General features: G+C 48.7%; 1 long non-coding RNA gene across 1 annotated transcript; it reads left to right on the top strand.

Moving 5' to 3' along the window:
* Positions 1-13,012: 13,012 nt before the first annotated feature.
* Positions 13,013-15,999, top strand: LOC135365338 (uncharacterized). Its single transcript, XR_010412959.1, has 2 exons — positions 13,013-14,354; positions 15,003-15,999. It is a non-coding gene; the product is annotated as an uncharacterized LOC135365338 (long non-coding RNA).
* Positions 16,000-23,455: the final 7,456 nt, after the last annotated feature.

The following is a 23,455-nucleotide window of genomic DNA, read 5'->3' on the forward strand; positions in this document are numbered from 1 at the left end:
AACAGCCAGGATCCTGGGGGGTGTGGGGGGGTCCCTGGGCTTTCACTGGGGCCCAGCATCCAGCAGCGCTCCCTGCCTCTCGGGGGAGCCCCACTGGTTTTCCAGAATCTCAGTACTCCTTCTGCAGAGACCGGAGGAGAGGCAATCCCGGGCACCTTTGTGCTTCTGCGGCCGCATCCCGCACTCCCCCTCCACATCCCCCTGGGCTTCTGAGATTCTGAGACTCTTGTTGTCTGTTGTTGTCTGGTTTGGGTTTGGGTTTTGCACTGGAAATATTTAGCATCTAGACTCATCCTGATGCTATTTTCAGCCAGCCCTTGAAGGCTTCTGGATTCTGCTGTTGCCTCGTTTCTTCCTGCTTGGGTGGTTCCTGCAGCCCCTTCTGATAGATCTTGTTTACCTCTAGGGAGTATTCTTTCTTTCAAGATGGAATTATGTAGCACACTCAGCTCCTGAAAACTCTGCCATTCTTTTCCTGGGGCTAGTCAGCTGCAAATCGCAGAGAGGGTCTTGTGTCTCTCTTGCACCTTGTGTCTGCCCTGAGAAAGCCCCTGTCGGCATCCAGTTGGTATCTACTCCTGGAGGTAACGGAGTCTCTGTTTCCACCCTTTGAGAGACCTGCTTGATGAGGGAGAAGGGCCGGGAAGGATGAGGCTGAGGTGGGCAATAGAACAGTCAGGGAGAACGTGCTTCCAGCTTCTGAACATCTAAGTACCAATTCGAGAGCCACACCCTTAGACCCTGTCTGCAGCTGATGCTCCAGGCAGGGGACACAGCTCGTGGAGGTCTGGGGAGCATAGGGCCCCCCATTTTCAGAGAGGCAGAACACAGGAGATTCCTCTTCCTGGAGCAACAGTTCTAAACTGGTTTTGGATCATGGGTCTCTCAAGAAATAAGAAAGCTCGGGGCGCCTGGGTGGCTCAGTTGGTTAAGCGACTGCCTTCGGCTCAGGTCATGATCCCGGAGTCCAGGGATCGAGTCCCGCATCGGGCTCCCTGCTCGGCGGGGAGTCTGCTTCGTCCTCTGACCCTGTCCCCTCTCATGTGTTCTCTCTCTCATTCTCTCTCTCTCAAATAAATAAATAAAATCTTAAAAAAAAAAAAAAAAGAAATAAGAAAGCTCCAGGCCCCATAGAATCCCAATAGAGACAGATAGGGAGGGAACCAATAGGGATTCTTACTGCCGTGTGCTGTGTAGACGGGACACAGACACGTTCGAGAAGTTCACAGACTCACTGACATGCAGCCAAAGGCCTGCTGGGAGTCTGGAGCCCAAGAAAAAATTCTGGTTGGAATTTTCATTGGAAGACAGCCCAAAGCCCTGACGAGCAGCCAAGCGGAACGCAGGGGCCATTTGGGGGATAAGGTGGAGAGAACTCCTCCCTTCCTCCCAGCAATATGCAATATTCTGGGATATCAGTATTCGAATACTGGCAATGCAAAGCAAAAGTTTGCCATTTGCCAGGCACGTGGCACCTTCTCTGCTGGCCCTAGACCCTTGTCCTGGAAACAGGAGGCAAGGTCTGAGCCCCGGGGCTGTGGTTTTGTGCACAGCTCCTGCCAGGGAGGATCCAGCAAGGCTGGGAGGACAGGCTCCAATCCACCCGGATTTATGAATTAGAAAGTAAATCTAGCAGCACTGACTCTGAGTTTGGCCTGTGATAACAGGGGCCCCTTATGCCCTCGAAGCGGGTGTCTTTGAGCTGATTTATCATGCAGACTGTGGGGAGTCACTGGCCCCCCTCTGCTAGCAGGGAACGGAAGGCTTCCTGGCATCAGGTTGGATACGTGGCTTTCCCTGTGGCAGGACACGTTCGTAGACCCAGACCAAAGGCCTCAGCAGTGTTACAGGTGGTGGCCTTGGTTCCAAGCTATGAGCACAAGCACCTGGCCAGAGGCGTACACAAGGGGGGTCTGCAGGCCTAGCCCTGGCCTTTGGGGTTACACTCCCTGACTTACAGACCAGGGACCCAAGATCTTGTGAAGGTGGGGGAACTGGTGTTGAGGCAAAGGTGTGACTTCTGGGGAGCCCTGGGTTTGGGGTCCAAAGGACCTGGATTCAAATCAGAGCCCTGCCACGGGCTCACAAGCTTGCCTCTTTTCATTTTTTAGGCCGTTCTGAGCCTAAGTTTCCTTATGAAGTGTCTAAAATAGGAATAATGTAATGTATGTGATTGATAGGAAAATTAAATGAGAATGCATGGGAGGTGTTGAATCCTAGTGAAAATCCTGGCTATAATCTATCGAAAGCCCTTGCACCATATTGTGTTTTTCCTTTGCTCATGTACCACTCACGCAGTCACACTTCTTCATAGCCATATTCCATTAACGAGGACCCAAAGTGAGATTGATGGGATATCGCCAGGACGTTTCCCAGTGTCCTCACACTGAGAAGACCTGCCCTCATTTCTTTTGTTCCTACATTATTTTAAATAGCATGAACCGAAAGGGCGCTTTCCTTCTCATTCCTTGGGCAAACCACTTGGGGCATATTTCTAGAATCTCCTTGGTTACTCTCAGGTATCGGTTGGTGGGTCATTTTGATACCAAGGCAGACAGAGCCGAGGGTTTCACATTTCCAAAATCCACATTATTTCTTTGAACTCAGAACTCTCCAGGACAGCCTCTTCCAACCCTGTTCTATGGGTTTCCACCTGTCAATTCTATCTCTCCCACGCCCACTGGCACTGACTGAATCCAGCTCCACATCTTGGCCCCTTGACTGTACAAACATGCTCATGTCTGACAGGATCCATAGGGCCCAGTGAGGACACACTTTTCTCCTGCCATCCACGGCCTTCCTCACCAACAGACCACCTTCCCAGAAAGAATTCCCAACGCCAAGACATCTCTCCTCCCACAGCTGGAAGGAGCCTCTCTCCTTCAGAAACCCCCTGGCACTTGTCTGTGTCTCTAATAGACCACTCATCCTTTTCTACTTTGAAGAATATTCACTCAATCTAATCTACCTGGCTTATCCCCTCTTCTCATAGATATCCTTGAAGACAAATTGCCTTGATTCATCCTTGTCGCCCCACAATACCAAACGCGGTACCTTTCACATATTTTCTAATGAGTTAGTGAATTAAATAAATAGATTAAAACCTTTAAGTATGGAATAAAATGGTGGAACTAGTTTGAATTATTGAAAAGTTAGAATATATTTGGAGCATTGTAGTCCTATTATTTTCAAATATATATCTTCAACTAGGTTAATCCAGTCTTTCTTCATCCATATCTTTAGGGAACCTATTTCAATGAATAATTAAATTATTATTAATATTCTATCAATTATTTACATGTACTTGGTGCTTCTGAAATAGTTCTCAGGTCTTTGGAAAGAGATTCTTCTCCTCTGTATTTTACTATTTCTACCTTGAAATTTAGTTTATTAAATTATTGTTCGTAACTTGTGCATAGATATATTTCAACCCAATTCCTGTCTGAAGGACCAAAATACATTCTGGGAGAATTACCTGTCCTGGGAGATGCTCCATGAAAACAATATATTTTGTTGTCTAATAATTTTAGGAACTATTGTATCCTGTTCCTTACTCATGAAGATTCCCAGCTACTAGTTTTTCATAGGAATGCTGTATTATCAGTAGGCTTCTGCTTTAATTCAGTAGCCATTTCTCGGAGCCTCCACTGGGTATCCAGAACCCAGGTGAGGTGCTGGGAATACATAGGAGACTAGGAGACTATCCCTGACCCTGTCCTCAAGACATTACTTGGAAACAAATCATAACAAGGCAGGGTGATGAGGGCAACGGCAATATGGCGGCAGCTCACAGATATAATCCCCTCTATCATTAGCATCCACCACCCAGAGGGAGCAGGGTCACTTCCCAAGCCCACTCCCCCACTCCATGCCACCTCCCCCATGGTGGGGACAGACAGAGGTCTCCCCTGAAGCTCAACTTCACTCTCCACCACCTTCCCCATGCCCACCTCCTGCCACAAGCAAACTTTGAAGGGTTTCCCACCCTCCCCACCCTTTCCACTGGGTGATTTTAAGTTGAATCACATGAAATTGCCGACTGTCAACCATTTGGTGGCTAAAAATGGCAATTTTCAACTCAACACTTCTTTCTCCCTTGGCCTCTGTGACCTTCCTTTGGGGCAAGGGCCAAAGAGGAATTTGCATAGGAGGAAGCAAAAGGACTGTCCCATTTGGGGCCCTGTCACTGCACCTCTCTCAATCCTTGAGGAGGAGTGTTTCCCACAGCTCTGATCTCGACCTGCGGTTACCTCCCAATACTCAGAGCTCATTCTCAGGATTACAACTGGCTACTTCCTAGAGAGACCTCAGGGCACACACCACCCTCTGTCCTGAGATACAGCCCTACATATCTCACTTGCAGAGGAGAAAGGTGTGTGAGGGCTGTGCCCCACCTGTAAGGGCCCCTCACCCCGCAGCAAGAATGGGCACAGGAGTGTGGATGGACTTGTACACCCGCTCCTGCTTCCGGTGACACGGCTGCAGGCCTGCCCCTCCTCACCGTGAAGGGCGCCATCGCCCTCCTTGTACGACTCCCTCAGAGCAATGACTGTCGGGCTGAGGGCAAATCTCCTTGCAAAGACAGAAAACTGAGGCACACAGAAGTAAAACAGCCATCCAGCAGAGCGGCCAAGAGCCTTGCTCAAAGCCAAAGTTCAAAAAATATCAGCCTGTTTTTTTTTTTTTTAAATGAAAACAGAGAATGAGTCAAAAACCAGCCCTCTTGCTGGTCATGGTCTGATGATCATGTTACCGGCTGTCTGCTGCCTGCAATGCGATGTGTGGGGTCCCGGGGGACAAGGGGAGCCTGGGATGCCTCACCTGGGGTGCGGGCGGGGGCTGAGTTCCAAAGCCAAGGAGAGAAATCATGTTGGATCCATCAGGATGCCTTTTTGGCTTTAGTGACCTGAGGAATAAAATATTCTCATATATGTCGTGTTCACATTTTATGCCACGGATGCTTTTTGGAAGATCTTGTATCATTCAAGACAAACTTTCCCATAGCAATAAATGTAAAGTCGGGGGATGTGTTCCAGGAGAGCATAAATCTGTAATTACTATGTTGTCTTTTGGCTTTACTGCTGCGTTCCCCCCCCAGCATTATCTGTAATATTTTGCAGAGCCTTTCCCCATATTAATAGCATGTCAGAGTGCATGCATGGGTTTCGCTGTGGCATTTTACCACATCTAACTTCCCTTGCACGGATTTCAAAGTGGGGGACCTTTTTATCAGCCTCAGCATGAGCACCCCCATTGAAGGATCCTTTAGATGACAACAAGTTATACCAGTGAAGATTAATACCAGCAAAATAGTCACCAAGATGCTAACCCAACTCTTTGATTCTTGTAAATAATAAGAAGGTTCATAGATTACAGATCCTGAGAAAGGATGGCGGGCATTTCTGTGGTCTGGCATGCGGGAAAAATAGAAATGGTTTCTCAGGACCTCCGCCTGGTCTTGAAATTATGCAATTCTTGATGCATTTTTTTTTTTAATTTTGGAGGATTCATATTTTTTTTTTTAAGATTTTATTTGTTTATTTGTCAGGGAAAGAGAGCACAAGCAGAGGGAGCGGCCGAGGGAGAAGCAGGCTCCCCGCTGAGCAGGGAGCCCGATGCGGGGCTCGATCCCAGGACCCTGAGATCATGACCTGAGCCGAAGGCAGACGCTTCACCGACTGAGCCACCCAGGGATCCTTGGAGGATTCATATTAATTCTAATCTCGTGTGTTGCATGAGACTGTCCGGTCAATGCTATTTTCTACCACCTAGTTCGGACTGGCTGTGTGTGTGTCGTGATAACTAAATGGGATCCCATGGGCCTGACCACCTAAGTGGAAAATCCTGAGGAGAGTGAGGGGAAGTGGAGGGGAGGAGTGTGGGGTGCTGCAGGGTAGGCTCGACCCAGGAGACAGCTGGTAGCAGTGAGTGGGCAGCGAGTTTTCCAGCCCAGCTCTCCTGCCCTGCCTGTGGCTCTTCTGCGCCATCGTGGAAGTGGAAGGTCGCTAGCAGTGTCCTCTGCCCCCACAGGAAAATGCCCCGGGGGGATACTCAGGTGGGTGGGTCCCCTGATCAGCTCTAGAGCAGTGGTTGTCCAAGCGTGGTCCCTGATCAGCAACACCCACAGCAACTGGAGGTCTTGTTGCCATGTAGCTTCTGACCCAGTGCCACTGCGTACGGCCTGAGCTTCTGCATTCCATGATGAGCTCCCACGGGATGCCGACGTCAGCGGCCCAAGGACCTACATGTTGAGTCGTAAGGATGCAGGATGCTTTTTCAGGCCATTTACTTCCATACCTCTTCTCCCACTTAAAAGTGCCTAAAATCCGCCCTTACTAGACAGCGAGAGGAAAGGTTCAGCACAGCCCGGGTGACAGTATCATGGATGAATTCTCCCATGGGATGGAACGACCAGTGAGTTGCCAAGAACTCTCCCTTCTGCTGGTGGGGAGCGTGATGAGCGCCCCGACTCAGACCGGGGAGACAGGATGTAGAAGGGAGTCTGGGGAAGCCAGCATCTCGTGGAGGACTCGCCGCTCTGCGCAGGACCTAGAGCATCAGCCTCCTCCTCCCAGCTCGTCTCAGGTTCCCCGCTGCCTTTGTTATTTAATACGTCTGACTTCATAGAAAGGAGCTTTGTTTAGGGGAGCAGAGGGAGCTAATTGAGGCATCAAGGTATATGATATAGACCTTGCCCTCCTGGGAACGTGATGCAATTTTTAACTGTTTCTAGAACAAGACGTAACTGGGATTCGTTTTCAAGTTTCTAAAGTACTTTTTTTATTCTGGATAGAGAAGCCGAAAATCCTGGGGGGGACATGCTCTCCTTCTGCAGAAACCACAGGCCCATTACATGTCAGAATATATTCAGCTTCTTGGGGGAAAGGACACAACGAATTTTCACATAAAATTCATCTTGGTGTGCATGCACACAAAGGCCAGTGGGCAATACGCAATCGTCTTGTGTGGGATGACTGAGATTTCTTTTTCTTCCTTAAACATTCCTTTTCCTGTGGTTTTAATGATGTTTATACAATTAGACATTCATTTTAGGAGGCCACAGTGTCTCTGAACTGTTTCTATTGTGCATTGTATTGGTAGGGAAAGAATAAGCTCATTATTCCCGTACAGTCAGGAGAGTGGGAAGTGATTAAACCTTTTGATAAGAAGATAAATGATAGGAAATCCCTGTGAAAGCCCGCACTGCCCGGAGTCAGAGTCTCCCCACTGAGCTAGCACAAAGCCTTCCTTCTGTGCAGGGCGCCCTGGGCAGCCTCATCCTTCCAGCTGTGGTCCCACATGGGCTGTGACGCTCTGAAAGACTCACACCTGGGGCGGCAGTGTTTCCTGAGCGCAGGACCCCAGGGGTGGTCTGGCCCCCCGGGGCTGCGCGCTCCTGTAATACCTTTGTTCAATGTGTGCGTCCCTGGTGCTTTATGTTTCCAGAGGCCCAAAACTGGGTCCCACTGGCCCAGTCGAGCACGCGCCAGCCCTTGGGAATAGCTGTCAGATGGACAGAGTGGACAGACAGATGGATGGACAGGTGGAAGTTTATCAAGCTTGAAAGAGGTCGTCATTGAGGGCGTGGCCCTACGTCAGACTTCCATACGGACAGGTCATTGACAGACCCATTGATAGCGTAAGTCACTTACCAGTGTAAGGTGTAAGCTTCCCCTTGGGGGAAGTCAAGGGAAACCCACCGTTCTCAGGAATTTTGTGGGCACACAATGACTTATTTAAAAATGCATCGACCCGGGCACCGGGGTGGCTCAGTCAGTTCAGCGTCCGACTCTTGATCTCAGCTCAGGGTCTTGGTCTCAGGGTCGTGAGTTCAAGCTTGCGTTGGGCTGCACCCTGGGTGTGGAGCTTGCTTTACAAAAACAAACAAATAAATAAATAAATAATACAATACAATACAATACGATACAATAAAAATGCATGGACCATCAATAATTTGCCCGCATCAGACACCATAATGCACGTTCTGTGCACCTGGCCCTCCAGCTCTTAACTTCGTCTCCCTCCATCCCGGGTCCTGGCAGGATCTGCACTTCTTCCAATCCGGAGTTTGGTAGCCACGAAGCTGGGGGTCAGTAGGAGATGATGGAAATACTGATCTGCTCACATCCGAGCCCACCTCCCCACCGTTTCTGCGTTTCAGGTAAAGTACTGCATCCTTAGCGTTAGCGGCCGGCCCACAACCAGGAGACGAAGCCACTCCTGTCACTGAAACTTCTGAAGTTTTGGGGAGTAGGGATATAGATTTTTAAAAATCAAATTGACATTCCTCTGGAGGGGGACAAAAAAGCTTCCCTTTTTTTTATGTGCAAGTAAATAAACCAGACCAAAGAAAAACCCTGAACATCACATTAGTCACCCTATTTATGCTCTTGTTCTCTTGTGTGACAAATGGACAACTTTGTCACTTCCACGAGCCGTATTCAGCTCTCTGCTTTTGGAATTAATTGGGACAGGTTGACAGAACTCCAGAGAACATCCAAGAATACATTTTGACTCTATTGCCCACTGGTGCTTACGTCTCACTCCTGAGAAAGCAACGGCGCTCCGTAATCCTGACTTCGGAGCTTATCAAATTAGAGCTTTCTCTCGTGTCAGGCTAGGTGAGAGCACCAATTATTATCTTGAACAATACTAATAAAATGAGGCCAATGATTCCATTTGCTGTCTTGTATATGAAATGATTTTGTTTACACAGGTTTATTTTTAGCTGGTCCTTTACCTTGGCGTGCAGGATAAATTGAGCTTCTAGATGGCAAACTTCCCCTATTCATCTGGCTGAGAAAAATATAAGAAGAGCGTCATGGTAATAAATGAAAACCTTTGGTTTAGGAATTGAAAGATGTACGTTTGAATCCTGGCTTTGCTATTTACTTACAGGCTCTGTGTCCAGAGTGAACACCTGTTGCTTTTGCCTGCACGCCCCCCATGTCCCTATCTCCAAGGAAGAACAGGTCTTTCCTGCTCACACACCATGCTTTCCCTGGGGCTGATCCCACAGCCCTGACCTAGGGAGCATGTGGGCAAGGCCAGGACATTCAGAGTCATGGTGATTAGCTCAAGACTGGACGCGCCAGGTCAATGAAATTCAAGCTGCGACTTTTACTGAAACCTACTGAAAGAGCCTCTTTTCATTTTGGCTCGGGTTCCTCAGTTGATAGACTACAAGGTTAGAGCTTCTAGTGGTGGTTTGCCACTCCTAGGAAAGCGAATGCATTGCCAAGAAGTGGAGAAAGATACATTTGGGAAAACATTAATTGAGCACCTGGATACAGCCATACCTGCACAAATAATGGACTTTTCAGGCATTATTTTTTTGAGCTAGTAAATGTTCCCCCCTTTGTCTTTTTATTTTCCCTCCTTTCCCTCCTTTCTGTCTGCCCTTCCTTCCTCCCTCCCTCTCTCTCTTCCTTCCTTCCATTTCTGGCTTGGCTTGTCTCATTTGCACCAAAAGAACAGTCGCCTCTGTTCTTTGTTGATGAAGGAAAATGAAACAAGATGCCTTTTATCCAACAGTATTTATGACTCAAATATGTTTTAGAGGGAATGGAGCACTTTTAGAAGTGAATTCTGGCTCACACACGAAATATTCAAGGACCGAAAAGAGGCAGCGCATCTTCAAATCTCTCCAAGCTCTGCATCCAGGGAGCGGTGGCCTCGCTGTCATCACGGGCCATCTCAGTCGTCCAGTGGGGCTGGTCAGTGGACTGACTGCTCTCACCAGGTGAGACCTGCTCCAGAGGGTGCTCACTTAATCCTTGCTGGCACACTGCAGTCCCGAAGAGCGGGTACCCGGCACGCTGAATGAGCTGAATGCTGGTAGGGATACAGGGACAAAACAGTTTTACTCTTTCTCGCTGTTGACCCCTCAAATCCGGATCTTTTGGGAACCTCTTTTTACCTGCCTGCGGGGTGAATGCTTGGACACACTCCTTGGCTTGTCCTGTCGTTTACAGACAACGAAAAGTTTTCCAGTCACTCTAAGTTTTAGGAATGCTTTCATTTTCATAATTAAAATGCACAGTCTGCCATAACCGTGAAACTCAAACTTCCCTCAAAAGTGAAATGTCCGCCCTCCTCCCAGCTTGGGTCTGACAGGCAGGGGAGGGAGGATGCTGGCTTCTTCCCCCATCTCCTCCTGCCTGGTCCTTCTTCCTCCTCCTCTTCCTCGCTTCGTGGGACTGCTGGTGGCTCCTCCCGGGCTTAGAGATGGTGGAAGGCGGAGAGGTAGGGTGGGAAATGTAATATTTGGCTGGCATCCTGCCCCACGTTGTTGTCTTCTGTTTTGACGGGTTGCAACCAGGTGCCTTTCTGGGGTTTTTTTGTTTTGTGGGTGGCATTCTCTTCTAAGGGAGGCTTCAGCTGCAATGGACATCATCTTGCCCCTTCAGCCCCTGACCATACAGCAATCTGCTGGCCCTGTGTGGTCCCATTTCCCTCTGGGTGTCCCAAAGGGGTCGGGTCTAAGGTTCTGCCAAGCCCCTTCCCTTCCTGAGGTCCCATGTTGAATCCATGGGAGACTGTCATTGTGGACATTCAGTCGGCCCGCCCTACTTCTCTGCTCTGCCACCAGGCTCCCCTGCAAGCTTCTGCCTCTGGAGTTCTTGAGGTGTGAGTCTGACCCGGCGTCTGTCCCCAGCATACCCCAGAGGACACGGGTCAGACTCTCCAAGGGATTCTTTGGAAGCCTGCCTCAGCTGGATTGAAAAGAGCCAAGTCTTGCCTCTCTTTCTCGACCCCGGAGTAAGAGGGAGGACCCGTGGGGATCCGCATGCCCTCGCCTGTCTTTAAAGAAAGTCTGGAGGCTTCCTAACCTTCTCAACCCTTTGGGATCCTCCAGGCAGATTTTGGGAAGAGGACAAATCTTCACAGTGGCCTGCCTGCCTGAGTGGTCTAGCACCCCACTTTGGATTGGGGCTTTCTTGGCTCCTAGTTTCACTGATAACTTCTGAGCTTCTAGAGCTTCAACCAAGGCTGAGTCATACTGAGTCCCCATTTAGCATCCTACTCCCTGCCTTGGGGTCCCTGTCAGAATTTTCTGGCTCGACTTCGCACTGCAAGTGGGATCTTCTTGGTCGAGGGGTCTCCCATCCCATCTTTGGGATTCCCCTCCCCCCAAAAGCATCTCTCTGTCTGGGAGCCCAATAGGTCGGAGCCACACACAGTGACCCCAGGAGCGACAGTCGCTTACCTTCCCAGGGAGACTTCGCTCAAGACACCTTGCTGCTGCGCTCATTTGGGGGGATTTCAATCCCACACGATGGGACCCAGGCAAACATGCCCTTGTGCTCTAAGGACATATCCTCGGAGTTGGGATTCTAGAGAAAAAGACTCACTCTTCCAGGTAACTGGCATCATTATTTAGATTCTGACATGAATTACTGGTCTCTACACCTTTGTGAATTAGACCCTAAAAAGGAGACCCCGAGAGGTTAAGTAGCTTGCCCAAGGTCACGGCGGCAGAACCGCGCCCAAAACTGAAGAGTGTGACCACCCGTCCGTTACTCTGGCCTTGAGACCTTGAGAGCTCCTCCCTCAAGCTCATGATCATCTGCTCAGATCCCTTCTCCCGTCTTGCCCCCAGCCGCCGAGATGCCTGTGGATTCGTAGTCAGCGGAATGCAAACATTTCCAGAATCCATTTCCATGTCCATGTCCAGCTCCGAGGAGGTGTTAACTTCAGAGTAGCCCACTGATCATTTTTCCTCCAGCAGCAGTAATGGTTTTGAAGAGCTTGACACACACTTCACCGGGACTCGGTGCTACCGAGCGGGCAGGGAGCAGTGAGGAACAGAATTCCAAGAACCAGATTTGCGTTGTGCTGTGTCCTGAGAGGGAGCCCAACGCCCTGCTCCCATTAACAACAATAGGTGTGCGCTAAGCTCGTCTTCGTTGCCAGAAATGTATTTCATCCTTTGGGGATCTGTTCTGATCCTTGGCCTTCTGTGCACACAGCCTCCACAGCATTTGCTCTGTAATTTATAAAAGATGTGTGTTGCAGCTGGGTGCCTCAGAAAATTTAAAATAATTTAAAAGCATTCAGCACCATCTTTAAATTAAAGCTCCCCGAATCCCTTGTCTGACAAGTGTAATTAAATTCCGACCCACACAGGTGAGTCTTTTAATGCATCCTAGGGATCAGGAGGCCCCAGGCTGGGTCTGAGGCAGGAGCCTGCTCAGGGCAGATCATGGAGTTTATCGATAAAGCTTGGGCGAGCAGCATTATGCCAAGATGTTCTCCATGCTTTACAGACATTGTCTTATTTATCTTACTCCGCTTGTCAAGGAGGATGGCTTTTGCTGCCCATTGAATGCCCCAGCCAGCAAGTTCAGGGCCGGCCTGACCCTGGAATCCTCAGCGGAGTTCTGTGCAGAATGCTTGAGGTTGGGACCAGAATCACCCGCTAAAGCCATAACAACGACATTTCCCTCTTCACCTTAGATTTCTATTTTCTAGCCAGTGATTTTTTTAGACCCGAGTCCCTAGACCCTCCAGCGCCGTGAAAAACAGCAGTTTTGGAACGAGACGGACCCAGGCTTGAAGTGCAGGCCTCCTACCCCCGGTGAGCGGCCCCCAAAAGTCACGCTACCTTTCAGCTTCAGCTTGCTCATCCGTAAGGGGTAAGGGGATAACAGTGTTCACCCCGCAGTAGCTGTCTTGACCGTGACACAGAGCTGGACACTGTTTTCTGTTGCCGGGGTTGGGCTGTGTCATGCTGCAGGCGGGCTGGGTAGGTCCCCAAGGTGCTGGGTTGTTGGCACATTTCCCCAGGCTGGCAGATCATCCCAACCTGCCTCTGATTCCCAAATCTGAAAGCAAGGGCACATCCGTGGGCTCCCTTGTGCTCCAAGGACATATCCTCGGAGTTGGGATTCTAGAGAAGAAGAATCACTCTATTTATGTATTTATTTAAAGATTTTATTCACTTATTCATTTGATAGAGAGAGAGTGAGAGAGAGAGAGAGCACAAGCAGGGGGAGGGGCAGAGGGAGAGGGAGAAGCAGGCTTCCCGCCGAGCAGGGAGCCCGACGCGGGGCTCGATCCCAGGACCCTGGTGATCACGACCTGAGCCAAAGGCAGACGCTTAACGGACTGAGCCACCCAGGCATTCTCAAATAAATAAATCTCTAAAATCTTAAAAAAAAAAAAAGTTTTGTTTTTTTTTTTAAAGATTTTATTTATTTATTTGACAGAGAGAGACACAGCGAGAGAGGGAACACAAGCAGAGGGGAGTGGGAGAGGGAGAAGCAGGCTCCCCGCAGAGCAGGGAGCCCGATGCGGGGCTCGATCCCAGGACCCTGGGATCATGACCTGAGCCGAAGGCAGACGCTTAACCGACTGGGCCACCCAGGAGGCCCTATTTATTTTTTAAAAGATTTTTATTTTTGAGTAATGTCTACACCCAACGTGGGGCTCGAACTCACAACCCCAAGATCAAGAGTCACACGGTCTACCGACTGAGTCAGCCAGGCACCCCGATCACTCAAATTAAATTGCAGAGAAAAAGATGACCTTAGGACCTGCATGATCCAGAGAATGGCTTTACCTGTATCCCTGGTGGACAGGAGGCCTCCACTCCAGGGTCCCCTAGAGATGCACAAATAGATATATTATCATTTTACATATATATTATAGATAATAATAATACTATATTATCATAATTTATAATATAGTATATATTTGTATTATATTTATAACATAATTATATTCAATAATATATAATATTGTATTTATAGATAAGTATATATAAATCTCATTAAACATTTTCATATTGATTACATATTGAAATGAAAATATTTGGGATATAATTAATATATTTGTCAAAATTAATTTTATTGGCTTCTTTCAAATTTTTTTTAGTGCTGCTTCTAGAAAATTAAAAATCACGTATGTTGCTTATATAAAATCTATACCACCCTCGAGGTAGCTTTTGTTTTTTGCAAGTGGTAGATGCACAGCAGGATCATCTCAAACAAGGGTTTTAGTCTCTGGATCTATGCCTCATTGCTCTGAAGCCTCAGAACCCAGACCCCAGGGCGGCCGCAGCTCAAGACTGGATCTGCAAAGTGTTCCCGGGTCCTCAGTGGCTCAGACGCCCCCAGCAGAGGGGTCAGAAGCGACCTTCAGCCTACAGAGCTGTTCAACACCTCCTGCTCCTGGGCCTTTCCTTTCCTCGTACTGCCCACATGGAGCCTCTCCGGATTTCCTGTTAGATTCATGAGAGAAAGGGGATCAAACTGGCCTTGCTAATGCGTCTTCTCCCACAGCTCTTATTGTGGATTCCAACAGCACCCAGCCCTTGCTGGGATTCTGGACGAAGCATGGAGGAGGCCCAGGTGAGACATTCACGGAGTGAGAGGCAATCTTGCCGCCGGGGAGAGGGAGCCCTTGGGATGGGCTGAGTTTTGTTGCCCCCACATCTGTATGTGGACGTCCTCAGAATGTGGACAGAGGGCTTTTAAAAGAGGTGATTGAATTAAACTGAGGTCATGGGCTGGGCTCCCATCCAACAGGACCGGGGACCTTGTAAAAAGAGGAGATGAGAACACAGACACACACACAGGGAAGAACAGGTAGCGGACAGCCATTTACAAGCCAAGGAGAGAGGTTTCCAAAGATGCCAACGCTGCCCGCATTTTGATCTCAGACCTGTAGTTTCTGGAATTGTGAGGAACTAAATTGCTGTTTTTCAAGGCACCTGGCCTGCAGTACTTCTCTGTGGCAGCCCCAGTGAGCCAATACAGCCCCCAAAGAGGGCCTTGCCCTGGGCCCAGTGTTTCCGCCTGCTCAGCCTGCCTGGGCTGCCATCTTGTGACGTGAGGGCAGCCCAGGAAACTGCATGACGGGAAGCCAGTCATCCAGCTGTTCCCTCCCCGAGGCTGTGGCTGGAAGCACAGGACAGGCGGGGAGACCCCCAAGCCCCGGTGCCCCCTTATGCTCCCCGTGGAGCTGCTTCAGCTAGTCGCTTCTTTCTGCTCTCTTAGCTCCTGGAGGACAAGGTCCGGTCCCCACACCTGCTGTTTACACTCTCCTGCCCTCCTGAGTTGGCAGCAAGAATACAAGGACTTGCCTTGGCTTCTCAGCAGCTGAGAGGCAGCCATTTTTGCCTTGAAAGTCACAGGCCTGGGCCCTGCAAGAACTACCAGCTATTTGTGGAACAGGCCTCACTCAGAAGAGCAGCTTACAAGGACGTCAAGGGCCAAGAGAAAGCCTAGTCGTCATCGGGGGCCTTGAAACTTTTGAAGTGACTCAGCAAAGCCGTGTACACAAAACTTTATCAATTATGCATCATGAGTAAGTCATTGAAATGCACAATGTACTAATTGAATATTACTCTAATTCATAGCGATATGGAATAATTACAAACCCCACCCCATCCTTCTTCGAAATGCAGAGGCCGGCAGGATGGACTGCCCTTGAGAGGCCTTGCAGTTGGGAGAGATGCCCAGAGTCTGTTAATAGGAGGCAGTGGAGAGGTGAGGATCGCTGGGGATTCTTTCGTGCATTTCTCCATCCGTCTTTGCCCATCCTGCTCTGATGGCAGAAATCTAGATGCGGCAACCCTCATCCCTCCTCTCTGCTGGGCTCTTGCGTCAGAGGAAGGGCCAGCTCTTTGGCTCCTAACAACATGTGATGGACACCCTTCCCCAGCACTGGCCTCTGAAGGGCACGCATGGGCCTGGGACCCAGTGCCATCCTCCAGAAGGGCTTCACTTTCACCTCCTAAACCTGGGGTGCATCCAGAACAAAGAGCCTTGGGTTATCCTGACACGTGCCAGGTGTCTCATTAGATTGAAAGAAAACTTTGTAAAAGAAATAAGAGTACAGAGGAATTGAGTTTTTCACAGGGAGCATTGAGATGCTTATAAATTAGATTCACTTACAGCGGCCATCCCCAAGGGGTGAGGTCACGGGTCCCCTCTCAGTCTGCTGCTCTGGTTTTTGGTCTCGGCATATATTCAGTTTCTAATAATCATAAAAGAGACTAAGCCTGCAAACGTCTCTACCCTTGAATCAGATGCCCCGCATCATGACAGTAGCTGACCCATCCATCCAGACTGCACAGAGTCCGGATGGCGCCCAAGGCGTGTGACCAGCCAACAGCCCAGCTCAGCACTTGGAGTCTGGTTGCCAGACAGGCCTGCGGGCTGGAGAGAGCGACCGTAGGAGGGAGAATCCAAAATGTTTCCTCTGGCAAGGGAGAGGCCCCTAGGCAGAGCAGACTGAGAAGCACAGCCTTGGCCACCAGTCTCAGCCCAGATTTCTCTGCTTTGCCTAACCTGTCTCACTCCATGAGGTCTGCTCCTCAAGGCCAGATGGTGTCAAGCAGCTGGTATCCCTGAGAGCACAGCAAAGCGTTCCTGTCTCTAAGGGGAGGATAGCTGCAGCTTTGTCCCCACAAAAAACCACAGCCAAGCACCACGCTGTCCCTGCACCCCCACCCCACCCCCTCGTAGCAGCCACCAACTCCCCTTCCTCCCACGGTCTTGTACATTTGAGGGGGGAAGGAGGAGGGAACGAGGGAATGAACAGTCAGCATTTGCCAACCGTGAGCCAAGGGCTCTACATAAAATAATCTAGCTCAATCGTCACAAGAACTCGGGGAGATTGGTGTGCTAATCTACTGTTATAAATGAGGAAAGTAGAGCCAAGGAGAGAAGAAATAAGTCAACCAACATCATTCAGCCGGTGAACGAGACAGTCAGGATCTGAATCCTGCTTTTCTGACTTTGACGTTCAGGCTTCGGCTTTACTTCCGGTGCATCCCTGGGGGTGACAGCTAGTTCTAAGACTCCACGTCTGTTATTTTTTCTAAGATGTACTTCTGTGATCTGAGAGGCTCTTTTGCCTGGCTTTGCAATAGGTGAAGATACAGAAACATAGATATGTATGGTCCCTGGAGCATTACCCTATAAGGGGAACTGCAGGGTGCCCACACTCGGGCTCAAGAATTGTGGTTAAAACAGGTCTCGTGGCTTTGCCATCCTTCCTCTGACTAGACAGGGACCCCCCTGAGCGTGGGAAGTGTCGTTCCCCCCTGCGCTGACCCTCCCCTCCAGGCCTTTCCCACTGTGGCGTCTAGCACCGCTATTCCCACCACTCTTCCTTTAAAGAGTGTTGGACCAGACTCAAACAAAGTAGGGAACAGATGAGCCTTTGATTTGTTTTTATGTTTTCCTGACTGTATTTCCTATGCTGTACCTTTTATCCCAGGGGCTTCTTCATTCTGTAGCTGGAAGCCTGTACCTTCCACTCTCCTTCACCCATGTTGTCCATCCCCCTGCCCCCACTGACAACCATCAATGTGTTCTCTGTATTTATGGGTCTGTTTCTGCTTTTTTGTTTATTTATTTGTTTGTGGTTTTTGTTTTTAGATCCCACATAGGAGTAGAATCATAGGGTATTTGTCTTTCTCTGTTTGACTTATTTTAGCTTAGCATAGTACCTTCTAGGTTCATGCATGTTATCCCAATGGCGCAATCTCATTCTTTTTGACGGTCAAGTAATATTCCATTGTATATATATACCACTTCTTCTTTATCCATTCATCTATCAACCGACACTTGAGCTGCTTCCATATCTTGGCCATTGTAAACCATGCTGCAATAAGATGAGCCTTTTATTCTATGCCCTGCTGTGAAGCCTACATGGGATGTGTATGTTAGAATCATGTAAAACGTACATCACCGCTGTGGCGCATTTAATAATGTGACTCCCTGTTCTTTCAGCATAGTTTAGGAAGTTCTTGTAAGTTCAGCAGCCTAGGTACTATTTTTACATAGCCACTGGTGACATTTCTGGGTTCTGCTGGGGGTGGGTAAGAGAGGAAAGCAAGGAAAGGAAAACTGAATACTCTGAAGAGATGTGGTCCAGAGCAACAGACCCCTTTGAAGGTGTTAGAGCGATCACTGAGGGCAGAGCTTACCAAATCCCCTTCCTTTCTCCACCATCTGTATGATTTTTGTCTTTACGATAGATCGTTGAGCCATTATTTATTTAATATTTTAATTCTACTTGGTGGCCTTTTGAAAAATTTTGGCCTCATCTCAGACAATAATTTCTGTGAAATGGCGTACCAGTTAAATCTTTTTCCGAAACACCCTTAGATTAGGACATGACAATTTAAATAAGAAGTATTTGTCGGGGCACCTGGCTGTCTCCGTTGGTGGAGTGGAAAATATAGAGAGTGAGCTTGTTGTCGTCAGAGTTTCTAAGGGAGGGGGTGGGGCTCTTCTCCTGCCCCATCCAGGGACTGGGGGCTCCTTTAAAGCCAGCTAGACATTTTCACAGACTTTAATTCCTTGTATCTTATTAGTTAATGCCCTGAAGGTCTTTCAGGAGCATGCACTGCTGTGGTCAAAATTAACTGGGGAGAGAGAGAGAGACAGAGGAGAGAGAGAGGAAGCAGCTGATTTGAGGGGTGGGGAACCAGGGGGTTCACCCCTGAGAAGGAAAATAATGTGAAAGCCCAGGAGTCCCCTGGGCTCTCCCAGGGGAAGGGGGTCTTTATAATCTTGGCAGAGTGAATGATTTACCATGTGATTTTCCTGCCTCGCTCACCGCAGGGCATTTTCCTTGTATGCATGGGGCACTTAGGACTCCTGATTGCTAGTGACAGAAGAGCCAGCTCCAGTTGTCCTCAGCACACACCGAAGGCACTGACCCCTGGCTGGGCATGAACTTCAGCGTGTTCAGGACTCATTTCCTCTTCCCTATGCAGTTCTGTTTCTTTTTTTTTTTATCTTTGAGTGGGCTTCTGTTTTGACTTTAGATGGCTCTATTGCTGACGCCCCGCCCTGTCTCTGGTTTCCAGGACATGTTCAGCTGCCACTCACTGGCCTTCAGCTTTTTGGCAGATCCAGTGTAACAGGAAAGGTCAAAGGCCATTTCCACCACGTTCGGGCCTCGCTCTAGACTGCAAGGGAAAAAAACCAAAGGGCAACGACCAGGCATTGAACTTGGTTCAGAAAGATCTCTCTGGTGGTGTCTGCACTCAATGTGCAAAATAATTTATGGATTGCCATCACCAAATTGGGACCTATTCTCCATTAAAATGATGAGGAGAATATTTTTTTAAAGACAGCAATACACCTGTCCTTGGCAGTGACCGAGACTTTTAGAGACGCTCTGTGGCCAAGCAGGTGCCTGGTGAACACTTGTCTCTTCTCCACATGGTCTCTTCCACTGGCTCGTCCTCTCCGCCACCTGCCTTAACGAGTTTCCCCTTCAGACTTTCTCCTTGCATTCCCTATTTTTGCCGACAACATCACCTAAGGATGTGGGCCACACAGGAAACCAGAGGGACTTGGTTTAGAATTTCCTGACCAAGAATACAGAATAACTCAAACTCATCGCTAGACACTGACTTTTGTTTCCTCATAGAACCTTTAAAGTAAAATCTATATTCTTCATGTATCTGTCTGGAGGAAGGGTCCCAGACAACCTCACAGGGTCCCCTTTTGCCCTGAGAACGTGATCAAGTCTCCGTCTGTCCTAGGTGGCTCCTGCTTGCCCCCGCCCCCGCCAGCCGGGCTCCACTGGTAGCTGCTCTTAGCACCCGCCTCCTCTCGCTTGAACATGGACCAGACGCTGACTTAGCCACGAGAACCATGGCTTTGCTGCCATTTACCTTGGAATAAGACAAATCAAAGCTGATTTGAGTCTCTCAGATTTACCAAGAGCTTTCACTTTTCATACTCGGTCTCATCAGATTACTGAATACCTCCCACGAGGAAGGCAGAGATTATGAGTGTCCCTGGCTATTGCTGAATTTCCCCAAGCACAGCGGCTGAAAACACCAACAGCTGTTTTTTGAACTATGTGGGCTTATGATTTGGGATGTGCTCTGTTGGGGAAGGCTCATCTTGGCTCTGCAAGACATAAGCAGAGGCAACTGGATAGGTAGGCTTCTCCAGGGGCTCTTTGGCTTTCCTTAGAGCATGGTGGCTGGGTTCTAAGAGCAAGCATCCCATGAAAAGAAGTGAAAATTTGCAGTTTTTTGTAAGACCTGGGTGTGGACACTGGCATAGCAGAATTTGTATCAAATCCTACTGGTCAACTGTCACAAAGTGGGCACAAAACCTATCTCTTCCAATGGGGGGGGTGGCGAAGAATTTGGGGGCCATGGTTTTTTTTTAAAGATTTACTTATTTATTTATTTTAGAGAGAGAGAATGTGTGCACTCCTGCAGGGGGAGAAGCAGAGGGGTTGGGAGTGGGAGGGGGAAAGCACCTCAAACAGACTCCGCACTGAGGGTGGAGCTGGATGCGGGGCTCGGTCTCATGACCCTGAGACCATGACCTGAGCTGAAACCAAGAGTTGGACACTCGATGGATTGATCCATCCAGGTGCCCTGGGGCAGGGGGGGCATGTTTTAAAATTGCCAAATTGAAATGAGAGTACTAAAGCTCTAGAAGTTTCCTGACTTGTGTGAGATCGCTTCGGTAGACACCTTTTGATGTGCCTAATTTATTACCACCTTCTCGGAGATTTGCTGTTTATCCACAGGGTGGTCCCTGAAGCCCTGTTCATACTCTGGAACTAGGTACCATAGGATTTCCATGGTTTGTGTCAGTAGGGCCCCCAGAGTTTTGTAAAGCCGCTATGTAAGAGCCCCACTGTGACTTGCTCCCAGGAGTTCGGAATGGGGATACAAACAGCCTGGGACTGTGATAGGCTGGGGTTTATGTTCCTGGAGTACCGTGTTGAGGTCAGGGGATCTGAGGTTGAGAGCCGGGGGCACCGCTGATACATGGTGGATATAGGGGAAGTTATTCTTTTCTCTGGGTGTCAGTCTCCAGTAAATAAGGAAGGTGAATGATGTTAATAATCGGCATTCTTGTAGTTCAAGACAAGGCTGGAATGTCCAAATTTGGTCTCTTAAAGCACTTTCGATATCTTGTCTCCTGGTATTTTGATTCCTGTCTTAGCCCTGCCAGAAGACTAAGACTGGGTAAAAGGTGGCTCAGTTTGTGAGTGATTCACGTTCTGAAGCCACTGATTGTCTACTTCAGAGTAGGACAGCTGAGGCTGAGCTCCCGAGAGCACTGAGATACCCAGGCGATGGGTCAACAGGGCAATGGAAAGTTCCACAGGGCCAGTCTTACCTCGCAGGGCTGCTGTGTGGGCCAGAGGGAATCATGGCTACAGAGGAACTTAGCAACCACGGGACCCTTCATGACATTGTTTTTGCTCTCATTGCTATATCCCAGGGGTTCTCAAGTGTGATGACTTTGTTCCCAGGGAACAATTGGCAGGATCTGGAGACATTTTTGCTTTTCAAGGTGGGGAGGGGATGCCACTTGGCATCTAGTGGGCAGAGGCCAGGGATGCCGCTAAACATCCTATAATGCACAGAACAGCCTCAAACTCTCCCCAGTAAAAAATCATCCAGCCCAAAATATCACTATATCAAGGCTAAGAAATCCTGCTCTATTGTATAACCCAAGGGAAAAGCTGAATTTACAATTTACATTGAATCAAAGTTTAGATTCTGGCTTGAGTTTGTAACACTGGGCATTTCTTTCTGGGTCATACTTTGTCACCTTGCTGACAGCTGAATTCTCCCCGCATCTTGTGTTAATTTCATGAGTCCATACCTCCTTGCGCAGGAGACCCACACACGACCACGGGTGAGCTCCTGGTCATCTCGTTCTAGTAAACCTGATGTGTCTCTTCTGTCCTGTGTCAGCTCATGTGGGACACTTACCCTCTGTCTCAGTTTCCACTGAAGTATAAGCGTGCACCTACACATCCCATGCGCCCTAGATAGCTCGTGTGTACGCACAGTCCAGGATGGTGTGTTTGTGCATGCATCAGAGGGGATTGCGATGCAGTAGGAGATCTCTAATGCCACAATATCCCAGTTCTAAGAGTTGCAGTAATGTCTGAAGTTGCAACAAGTGTCTGGAGAGTAGAAAGTGAGCAGATGTCATTATAGGTGGCTAGGAGAGAATGCTATTTTAAAAACGGAATGTTCTGCAAAAAAAAAAAAAGTGTCAAGGAAAGTATTTTTCAAACTTCTTTGAACCATAATCTTCAGAAAAACAATCTGATATCACAGCCCTATACACCTATCAATACACATAATTCAAACGAAAGTCTCATGTAACAAATACCCTTCTTACATGCAATGAATGCTCCTGGGTATTTTCTTTTCTATTTTATTTTGCCAAAAAGCTGCTGTCCACTAAATTCATTCCATGACTTACCAATGACTCTGACCTGCAGTTTGAAAATGGTGAATGGGTGGGGGGGTGGGAGGGGAGGCGGTGCCTGCGTGGCTCAGTCGGTTAAGCATCTGCCTTCAGCTCAGGTCATGATCCCAGTGGTCCTGGGATCGAGTCCCGCATTGGGCTCCCTGCTCAGTGGGGAGTCTGCTTCTCCCTCTCCCTCTGCTGCTCCCCCTGCTTGTGCTCTCTCTCTCAAATAATTTAATGGAATCTTAAAAAAGAAAACGGTGATGGTGAGGCGGAAGCCCTAGGGTACAAGGCTGGCTCATGAGAAGTGGGTGCAGGTGGGGGAGATGAAGTCAGGCTGCTGGAGTTGACAGAGTTGGCAACTGCAAGGCTTGGGTACGACGTGATCCTTCATGGTGGTATCCAGTTCCTCAGAACTTCTGGGCCCGTGCCACCGGGAAAGATTGTAATGCAGGAGCTCAATTCCTCGGTGAACACAGGAGAGTCATTGGGATGACCATGGGTGGCCGACAGGGGGAGGGAGCGTGGGCAAATTGGGACAAACCTCAGAGGTAGGGTTTGCTCTGAGTGAAGGCATGTTGATGGTAGAGAAGAAACGCAACCATCCTTCCAGGCCCACGGACTCATGGCTCAGGAAGGTATCCCACTCACAGCACAGCTGCTCAGCACAGGTGGAAAATCCTTGTTGCTGGGGCGCCTGGGTGGCTTAGTCGTTAAGCGTCTGCCTTCGGCTCAGGTTATGATCCCAGGGTCCTGGCATTGAGCCCCGCATCGGGCTCCCTGCTCGGCGGGAAGCCTGCTTCTCCCTCTCCCACTCCCCCTGCTTGTGTTCCCTCTCTCGCTGTGTCTCTCTCTGTGAAATAAATAAAATCTTTAAAAAAAAAAGAAAATCCTTGTTGCTGAATTTGTTCTTTCTACAAACACATATTTGGCACCAACTAATACGGGGTCTGTGCACTTCTGCGTCCTGTTTTGTTCTTCCTAAGAGCATCCAAGTCAAGCTAAAATTTGATGCTAAGGGATTTGCAGGTGCACCTGGGCACTGATAACATCATCTTCTTTCTCCCACATTTAACCTTCTGCACTAACAACACAATAAGCCAAATGCAAGAAAGCAATTAAAAAAGTGTAAAAATCTGAGCTTGTTACAGAGTACTTGAAAATGGTTCTTGATCCCATTATAACACAGATTTTAAGGCAAGATTGTATGACTCAGATTAGCTCGAAGGCCTGCAAGA

This window comes from Mirounga angustirostris, unplaced genomic scaffold (genome assembly GCF_029215605.1).
Source record: "Mirounga angustirostris isolate CCGP_5_RB_7025 unplaced genomic scaffold, mMirAng1.0.hap1 SCAF_7, whole genome shotgun sequence".
Classification (NCBI taxonomy): Eukaryota; Metazoa; Chordata; class Mammalia; order Carnivora; family Phocidae; genus Mirounga; species Mirounga angustirostris.